The 9,202-nt window shown below is 37.4% G+C and overlaps 1 pseudogene; it reads right to left on the bottom strand.

Annotated features, from left to right (window-relative positions):
- Window positions 1–1,206: 1,206 nt before the first annotated feature.
- LOC122229794 lies at window positions 1,207–2,237 on the bottom strand (annotated as a pseudogene).
- Window positions 2,238–9,202: the final 6,965 nt, after the last annotated feature.

Here is a 9,202-nt window from a genome sequence, read left to right as displayed (position 1 = left end):
TACTAATAGGGGAGCCTGTGGTCTTCAACTGTAGTTATGGTGGTCAGTATGTTGTTGAATATTGGGATTTTGTTGTCCTTTCTAATAGATTGTTTGCTTTTATTTTGTCAAATGGCCAAGTTATGGAATCGGTTTGATCCCTCGAGGGAATATTTTAAAGATGTATTAAGGTCAACTCGCATAACCTTTTCACTCCAGAGATAATTCAAATTACCAAGGTGTCACTTCTTATGGCTCTCTAATGAATGTCTCAGGTGATTGCTAAGGATTCTTAGTTCTGGCTGGTAAGAACTCAGAAGTCTGTCAACTTGTTGGAACCTTGGATATTACTGAGCTGAGAGCACCATAACTATCCTTTGCCTGGCTTCACAGAGTTTTTATACCTTGTAAGCATGTGGCCTCATATTCAGTAAAGTCTCAAGAAGGCTTCTGGCAGATGTCAGACACTCTTTCTTGACAGCTCCCTCCTTCTCTCAAACTCCACAACTTCTGTCCTCTGCAGGCCCCAGAACTCCGGTCTCCAGCTCTTGAATCCATTAATATCACTGAGTTCACACTCTCTCTGTGTTAACCAACCCTGCACTAGCAGTCTAGAAATTGCTGAAAGTCAGAGTGATAGTATGGGTCACCTCATTTACTTTCCACCTTCCTATTTTCATAGCCTTCCATGTCTGTTTTCTAGTGCTTGCAACACTATATACATATATATATATATATATATATATATATATATATATATATATATATATATGTATTTATATTTAATTTTGTCCAGATTTTTCTCTGGTCACAGTGGGACATTGAGTCTGATACTTCTTACTCCCTCATAGCTAAAAGCAGAAATTCATACTCTTAACATATTTTTATACTTTTAGTAGTTTTACATCTTATTTTTATCTGTACATATTTCTCATTTTCATTTCAGAATACATTTATTTACATTTGCCCTTTCTTTTTGCTGTCAGTGCTCTAGATGTTTGATTACCTTCTCAAAAAACTAGTTTTTAAGTTTTTTTAAAAAAATTATCCCTATCACAAGTATGTGTTATTTTTGCTCTTTTACTAACATCTCTTAATTTTTTTTTTTTTTTTTTTTTTTTTTTTTTTATTGATGGTCTCGGATGGAAACTGTGTAGAGAGGTTGGGAGATTCTTAGTGTGTTGGGAGATGAGTTGAGGCAAGGGCTCCCCAGCAGCTGAGGGCCTCTCTCTTCTTCTTGCTCTCGCTGGGACTGATGGTCCAGGGGGCTCTTAATCCTTGGAGGCAATGTGGACCATTAGGCCCACCACCCAGTTGTTGTAGCCAAATTCATTGTCATACCAGAAAATGAGCTTGACCAAGGGGTCAATGAGACCAATGCCGGAACCGGCATTTAAGATGGAAGAGTGTCACTGTTAAAGTCGCAGGACGCAGCTTGGTCCTCACTGTAGCCCAGGATGCTCTTGAGGGGGCATCCTCCAATGCCTGCTTCATCACCTTTTTTATGTCATTGTCTTTGGCAGCTTTCTCCAGGTGGCAGGTCAGATGTTGAGGGTGGGGACATGGAAGGCCATGCTGATGAGCCTCCCATTCAGCATAGGGATAAACTTGCCTTCAGCCTTAGTAGGACCAGTAGAAGCAGGGATAGTGTTCTAGACAGCCCTTCAGCCAACATGGCACAGCTTCTCAGAGGGGCTGTCCACGCTCTTCTGGGTGGCGGTGATGGCATGGACTATGGTCATGTGTCCCTCCATGATGCCAAAGTTGTTGTGGATGACCTGGGCAAGAGGGACCAAGCTGTTGGTGGCACAGGAAGCATTGCTGATAATGTTGAGGGAGTTGTCATACTTCTCATGGTGCACACCTATCACAAACCTGGGTGCATCAACAGAAGGGACAGAGATTATGACCTTCTTTGTCCTACCCTTCAAGTGAGCCCCAGACTTCTCCATGGTGGTCAAGACCCCAGTGGACTCCTTAACATAGTCAGTACCAGCACCAACCCATTTGATATTGATGAGATCTCACTCTTAAAAAATGGAGATGGGCTTTCCATAGAAGACAAGTTTCCCATTTTCAGCCTTGACTGTGGTGTTGAATTTGCATTGGTTGGAATCATACAGCAACGTATAGACCGTGTAGTTGAAGTCAATGAAGGGGTCACTGATAATGACAATAACCATTTTGTCAGAGTTAAACACAGCCCTGGTGACCAGGCACCCAGTACTGCCAAATCTGTTTACTCCGACCATCACCATTGTGTCTCAGGGATGCAGCTGGCACTGGCATCTGGCACAGATGTGGTTGCCTGTCAAACAGAGAGGAGCAGAGAGCCTCTTCTTACATTTATAATTTGTGAGCTTCTTTCTTTGAGTTTTCTCTGTTGCACTGTACCTGTAACTCTGTTGAAAGCCAGATTTTTTTTTTTTTTTAGTTTTTAATCTTGCTTATCCTTGATAAATGTATTAAAGACTATAAAGTTTCCCAAAAGTAGAATTTTAGCTATGCCTTGCAACTTTTGACACATAGAGGGTTTTTTTTATTATTAATTTTTTATTTGGTATTTTTTATTTAATTGCTATTAATGTTCTATCCAGGTGCTCTAGGAGAGAATTTGTTGTCTCTTCTGGTTTCTGGTGGCTGCTAACATTCCTTGCCTTGTGGCCTTATTACTCCATCTCTGCCTACATTGTCATGTTGCCTTTTCCTCCTCAATGTTTCAAGTCTCCCTCTGCTTCCCTTTACAGGTATGCTTTTATTGGATCTAGGGCTCAGCTAGATAATTCATAACTCAAGATCCTTAACTGAATCACATCTTCAAAGTCCTTTTTTGGTTTTGTTTTTTCCATAGAAGTTAATATTTCCCAGGCATAGGAATGTGGAATTAGAGATTCAGACACAGATATCTTTGGGGGGACATTTCAATTTACCACAGTCTTCCCTCTGGCCTCCAAAGATTCATATCCATCCCACATGCAAAATACATTTATTCCATTCCAGTGTCTTCAAAAGTATCAACCTATTACAGCATGTATCTAAATATCATCAGCTCAAAATTGTTAAATCTCATCATTTAAATAATCTAAATCAGCATAATTAAGATTCTGCATGTTTCATCCTGGGAACAATTCCATCCCCATCTTTGGACCTGTAGAACTAGAAATCCAGCTAACTGGTCCCCAAATGCAATGTAGAGCTGTGTTGACACAAAATGGACCTTTTTTTTTTTTTTTTTTTTTTTTTTTGTGGAAATTTTAATGAGGGAAGAAAAGAGTTTTATTAAAGCCTAAGTTAGGATAGCTGCCCAAGATACATAATCTTCACAAAGAAGAGTGTGTGCTCCGGGGAAGGAACATTTGGTATAGGGTTATATACGTATTTTTACATGAAGAGTTACAAATCATCATGATGAAGGGCATTCCAGAAAGTTGTAGATGTTATCTTATGATTTTAATATGTGCAAGTCTGTATAATCTTAATCTTTTGGAAACCAGGGAGGTTTTTCTGTTTTTTCTTATCTTTATGTCTGGGAAGCTCCCGTTTTGTTTTGTTTTGTTTTGTTTTGTTTTGTTTTGTTTTTAGACAAAGCAGACATAACAATGTGTGCTCAGGGCAGAAACGAGAGTCTATGCTTTGGAGGTTTTGTGGAGTCGTTTTGACCTTGTTAAATGGTAAAGTATAGCTTCCCTGGGAGCCTGGGAACAGAGCCCACAAATGTCAAAAGTTGAAAATTTCTTTTATCAGCTGCCTTAAGATAACAGGTATAGACAATTCTATTCCAAATGGGATAAAATATAAGGAAGAGGGGCGCCTGGGTGGCGCAGTCGTTAAGCGTCCGACTTCAGCCAGGTCACGATCTCGCAGTCTGTGAGTTCGAGCCCCGCGTCGGGCTCTGGGCTGATGGCTCGGAGCCTGGAGCCTGTTTCCGATTCTGTGTCTCCCTCTCTCTCTGCCCCTCCCCCGTTCATGCTCTGTCTCTCTCTGTCCCAAAAATAAATAAAAAACGTTGAAAAAAAAATTTAAAAATTAAAAAAATATATATATATATAAGGAAGAAATAAATCAGCAGTCTCAAATAATTTTGAAACCCAACAGGTAAAATCCTATCCTGGTGTATGACTTAGATATAATTCTATGTGGCTTTAGGTTCTGACCTCTGGGCCCATGGCTCATCTGTTTCCTAAATTTGGTATCTGCCTCTGGGCCTATAACTCCATTCTTTCAGACCATGGCTGTGCTGTCAATGTATCATTACCTTTTCTTGAAAGGTAGTACATGTTTTCAGATGAATAGTTTTATGACTATGATTTCTACTTAAAGAGTTTTGGAACTCTGGCAGTTTTCCTTTATTTTGTCCTATCTCTATCTCTTTCATTCCAAGAGTGTTTGTGCAGACACAATGTTCTCAAAAAAACTATTGGGTCTTCTATTTATCTCATGGGATTTAGAACATTAGCAAGAGAGTCCTCCACAGATCTTTTCTGGATAATTCCACTTCCAATCCTGGTTTGTACTGAGATAATTGAGTGAATCCATGGGTAACAAACCTAGTATCTTCAGCAAAAATTTTCTAGTCATACACTTGGCCTTCTGTCCAGAGCACAACTTCCCAACACTTGGGCTCCTAATTTTAGCATCTTGTGGTATCTGAACAGGCTTAGAATTTCCCAATTCATTAAGTCCTGGTTCCCTTTTTCTCATCAATTCTTTCCTCAATTTCTCTTTCCCTGTGTGTTTTGCTAGAAGAAACAAGGTCACAATTTCAACCTTCAACACTTTGAAATCTCTTTGGCCAAGAATCCAAATTCCTTGCTAGAAGTCCTGCTTTTCATACAGGTATAGGGCACATTCAGCCAAATTTTCTGCTAGTAAATCACAGTTTCTAATAACATATTTGCCATTTTCTTCTTGGCCTTCATCAGAGTTGCCTTTCACCCTCATACTTCTGCAGTTTATATTCTGGTCAAGGCAATTCGGCTTTTTCTATCCTCTACCTCAATTTTTTCCCAAGTCTTTCTCACAAACCAATTATAAAGCCACTCCACATTTTTAGGTATTTGTTACAGCAGCACCCCGTATCCCTCTACCAAAATCTGTATTAATTCCCTAAGGCTACTGTTACAAATTACCACAAATTGGTCGACTTAAAGTAACAGAAATTTGTTCCCTCACAATTCCTGAGGCCAGAAGTTCAACAGAAATTTGCTTGAGATGAAATCAAGAGCCACATTTCCTCCAGAGACACTAGGACAGATTCCCTGTCTTGCTTCTTCTAGCTTCTGGTAAAATTCCTTTGCTTATGGCTAAATCACTTCAATCTTTGATGACTTATCTGTATTGCCTTCTCCATTGTGTATATCTAATGTCCCTCGGCCTCTTATGAAGATGCTATGATTGGATTTAGGACCCACCTGGATAATCCAGTATAATCTCCCCATATCAAGATTCTTAATAGAACTGTGGAAGATTCTTCTTCTTTATAAGCTAACAGGGTAATTAGGACCTTATATCTTTTTTTTTTTTTTTAATTTTTTTAATGTTTATTTTTGAAAGAGAGTGAGAGACAGACTGTGAGTAGGGGAGGGACAGAGAGAGAGGGAGACACAGAAGCAGAAGCAGGCTCCAGGTTCTGAGCCTGATGCGGGGTACAAACTCACAAACTGGGAGATCATGACCTGAGCCGAAATCAGATGCTTAACCCACTGAGCCACCCAGGCACCCCATGAACCTTATATCTTTTGATGGCCATTAGAGATGGCTAATACCCTTGGGGCTAAGCAACTTCATGTGTGGTGTTCTCTTTAATTAAATGCAGACTATTACAGAAGGAGCAAGTCCTCAGAAATTTTGGAATGTACATCATTAGCATTGTGATTAGCATATAGTAAGTTCTCAAAAAATTGTAGCTCATTTTTAATTGATGTTATATTTATCATTAGGCAGCTCGAAATAAAAGCCAAAAACCACATCTAAAATACATTTAACTCCTCGGATTGTTAGTTATGGATATTTTAAATTCAGTCCTTCTGTGAATACTGCTTTTAATTTGTAAATAGTATTATTTCATAAAACTTTTTATTATTTTTTTCAATACACAAAACTATATGCTCTATTACATTATCCGTTGAGACAGCTACAGAGTAATGATTCTTAAAACTTAGGCAGTAGAAATTCATATTTCTCTAAAATTTCAAAGGCTCTTGGAAAGACAGTGTAATCATTGTGGTTTATTAATTGTCAAAAATATGAACAATTGCTTGTTAAAAAAAGAAGGAAAACAGGCTTAGATAATTTCCAGCAGTTTAAAATAAGGTTGAATTTACCGTGAATCACTCTAAATTCTACTCCTGAAACTAATATTGTGCTATGTGTTAACTAACTAGAATTTAAATAAAAGTTTGAAATATAAAAAAGAAAATAAAATAAGGTTGAAGTTTCTTTTACTTCACACTTGCTTTATAGTAATGTGGAAGAAAGCATAAAATTTAGTCCCAGAAATCTCTAAAACTAGTTTAAATTTATTTCTAATATTTTTTTCAGTTTTTTAACTTTCCATTATACCTGTGAACAGACACAATGTGTTTATTTCATTTTTTTTCAAATCCTGTCACTGTCACCTCCCAATGAAGTGCAAAAAGGATTGAGAAGCTGCGTATCTACAGTATAATCATGTTACATTAATTAATTAATTTAGCTTTGGTTTCTTGGAATATTTGCTATAAATACTATATAAATGCATTCTTATGTTCTTAGACCATCAAAATAAATATAATCAGATAAACAAAAAAATATGATATTTGGGGTATACATGTTTTATCATGCTATTTTAAATGTACCTATTAGTCAAAAATTTAAATTTATCAATTTGAAAAATATTTATTTTATGTATTGTGTTGTAGGACTGTTTTAGGTGCTGAGGATAGAGTAGCAAATCAAACAGAATATAACCCCTGCCCTCCTGAAGTTTATATTCTAGAGGAGAAGAAACATAAACAAACAAAGAATGTAATATAAAAACAGACTATTTGAGGGGCACCTGGGTGGCTCAGTCATTTAAGCCTCTGACTCCTTATTTGGGTTCAGGTCATGATCTCATGGTTTGTGAGTTCAAGCCCCATGTCAGGCCACACTGACAGTACAGAGCCTGCTTGGGATTCTCTCTCTGTCTCCCTTTCTCTCTGACCCTCCCCTGCTTGTGCTCGCACTCTCTCTCTCTCTCTCAAAATAAATAAACTTAAAAAACAGGCTATTTAAAATAATGATGTGTATAAAGAAAAGTAAAATAAAGAACAGGGATGAGTGGTGATGGAGATGTAATCAGATTAGAAGCTATTGACAAGAGGATACTCAGGAAAAGACTTAAAGAGCTGAGAGAAGAGTCCTGTGCACATCCATGGAAACACATTTAAGCAGAAGAAATCGTTAAGTGCCCTGTCTGAGAAACAGTGATAATGCCACTGTGTCTGGATAGAGTTGAAAAGAGGTCAAGGGAGTGGCAGAAGATAAGGTTAAAGAATAGGTCAGTTCTGTGGATCTTTCAGGTCACTGTGAAGATTTTGGATTTGACTGTAATTGAGCAAGATTTCTTTGGAGGGTTTCGAACAGAAGAATATCCCGATCTGTCTCTATTTTAAAAGGATTAACCTTGTGGAGATTGAATTAGTTTGTGGGGAGGGAGGGAGGAAGGACTGACAGAGTAGACCTGCAGGAAGTTATTTAGAAAAAAAAAAAAAAATTAATCAAATCAGACTGCTAAAGATGCCATTGATGTTGAGTAAAATCTATGATGAGTAAAATTAATTTCAAAGTGAATACCCCAGTGGATATAGAATTGCAATTCATATTTTTATTAAATAATACTGACAAACTTTCTAGGTAGTAACTAAATGAGACAACTGTGAAATTTGTTACATGCCTTTGGGCCTTATTCAAGAGAAGTTAACTTAAGCTTTCGAGAACAATGAGTAGAACTAGCTTAATTAAGGGTGCCTGGGTGGTTCAGTCAGTTAAGCGCCCGACTTCAGCTCAGGTCATGATCTCACAGTTCATGGGTTCAAGCCCCACATCGGGCTCTGTGCTGACAGTTCAGAACCCAGAGCCTGTTTCAGATTCTGTGTCTCCCTCTCTCTATGCCTCTCCCCCACTCACGCTCTGTCTCCCTCTGTCTCAAAAATAAATAAACATTAAAATTTTTTTTTTTTTTTTAAAGTAGCTTAATTAGATGCTTGGTTTTTGGTTAGTAAGGTTGTATGTTTTACTCCATCCAAAGTTATTTCCCCAAATATATCTTGAATTCATGCCACTCTGACCCTGAAAAGTTCTTAAAGGCTACTATTGTATGACTCTTATAAAGAAGATCATAAAAATGATCTTCTTTCAATACATTTACTGTATTTTCTTCTGCATTTACTTGTCTATGACTGTACTGTCCAACAAAGTAGCCAGTAGCCACATATGGTTGTGGAACAACTGAACTGTTGCATATCTGAATTGAGATGTGCTCTGTGTAAATTACATGCTAGACCTCAAATATTTAGTATGAAAAAAACGACATATTAATCTCATTAATCATTGTTATATTTGATTACATGTTTATTTTTTATATTTTTTTAAAAAGTTATTTTAGTTTGAGATTGAGAGAGACAGAGAGAGCAGGGGAGGGGCAGAGAGAGGAGAGAGAGAGAATCCCCAGCAGGCTCTGCACCAGCAGCACAGAGCCTGACTCAGGGCTCGAACTCACCAACACTGAGATCATGACCCGAAATGGAACCAAGAGTCAGACACTTAAGAGGACTGAGCCACCCAGGCATTCCTGATTACATGTTTAAATGTAATTGATAGCGTGCGAAAAAGTTTTAGGCATATTGAGTTAAATAAAAACATAAATACAATTAATGCCACTAGCTTATTTTACCTTTTTAAAAATAAAGCTATGACAAAATGTAAAGTTATAGATGTGGCTGAAATTATGTTTCTATTGGACAGTGCTGATGTAGATACTAGATGAGCTCTAAAGTATGTTTCAAAAGTATAACACTAAAGTAAGAATAAGAAGTGGAATAAGGTACATAAAAATAGACATTGTATTTGGTGATTATGTGTGTGTTAATGATAAATGAATGAATCATTGGAAAAATATAAAAATTGTATTACTCTGACAAGGGGATAGCTATGTGTAAAAAAAATCTGGATCTCTTATCTATGAGAATCAGAGTTCTCCATG

The sequence above is a fragment of the Panthera leo genome, chromosome C2 (assembly GCF_018350215.1).
Source record: "Panthera leo isolate Ple1 chromosome C2, P.leo_Ple1_pat1.1, whole genome shotgun sequence".
Lineage (NCBI taxonomy): Eukaryota > Metazoa > Chordata > Mammalia > Carnivora > Felidae > Panthera > Panthera leo.
The sequence above is the reverse complement of the archived record's forward strand: the minus strand, read 5'-3'. Positions and strand labels throughout refer to the sequence as shown.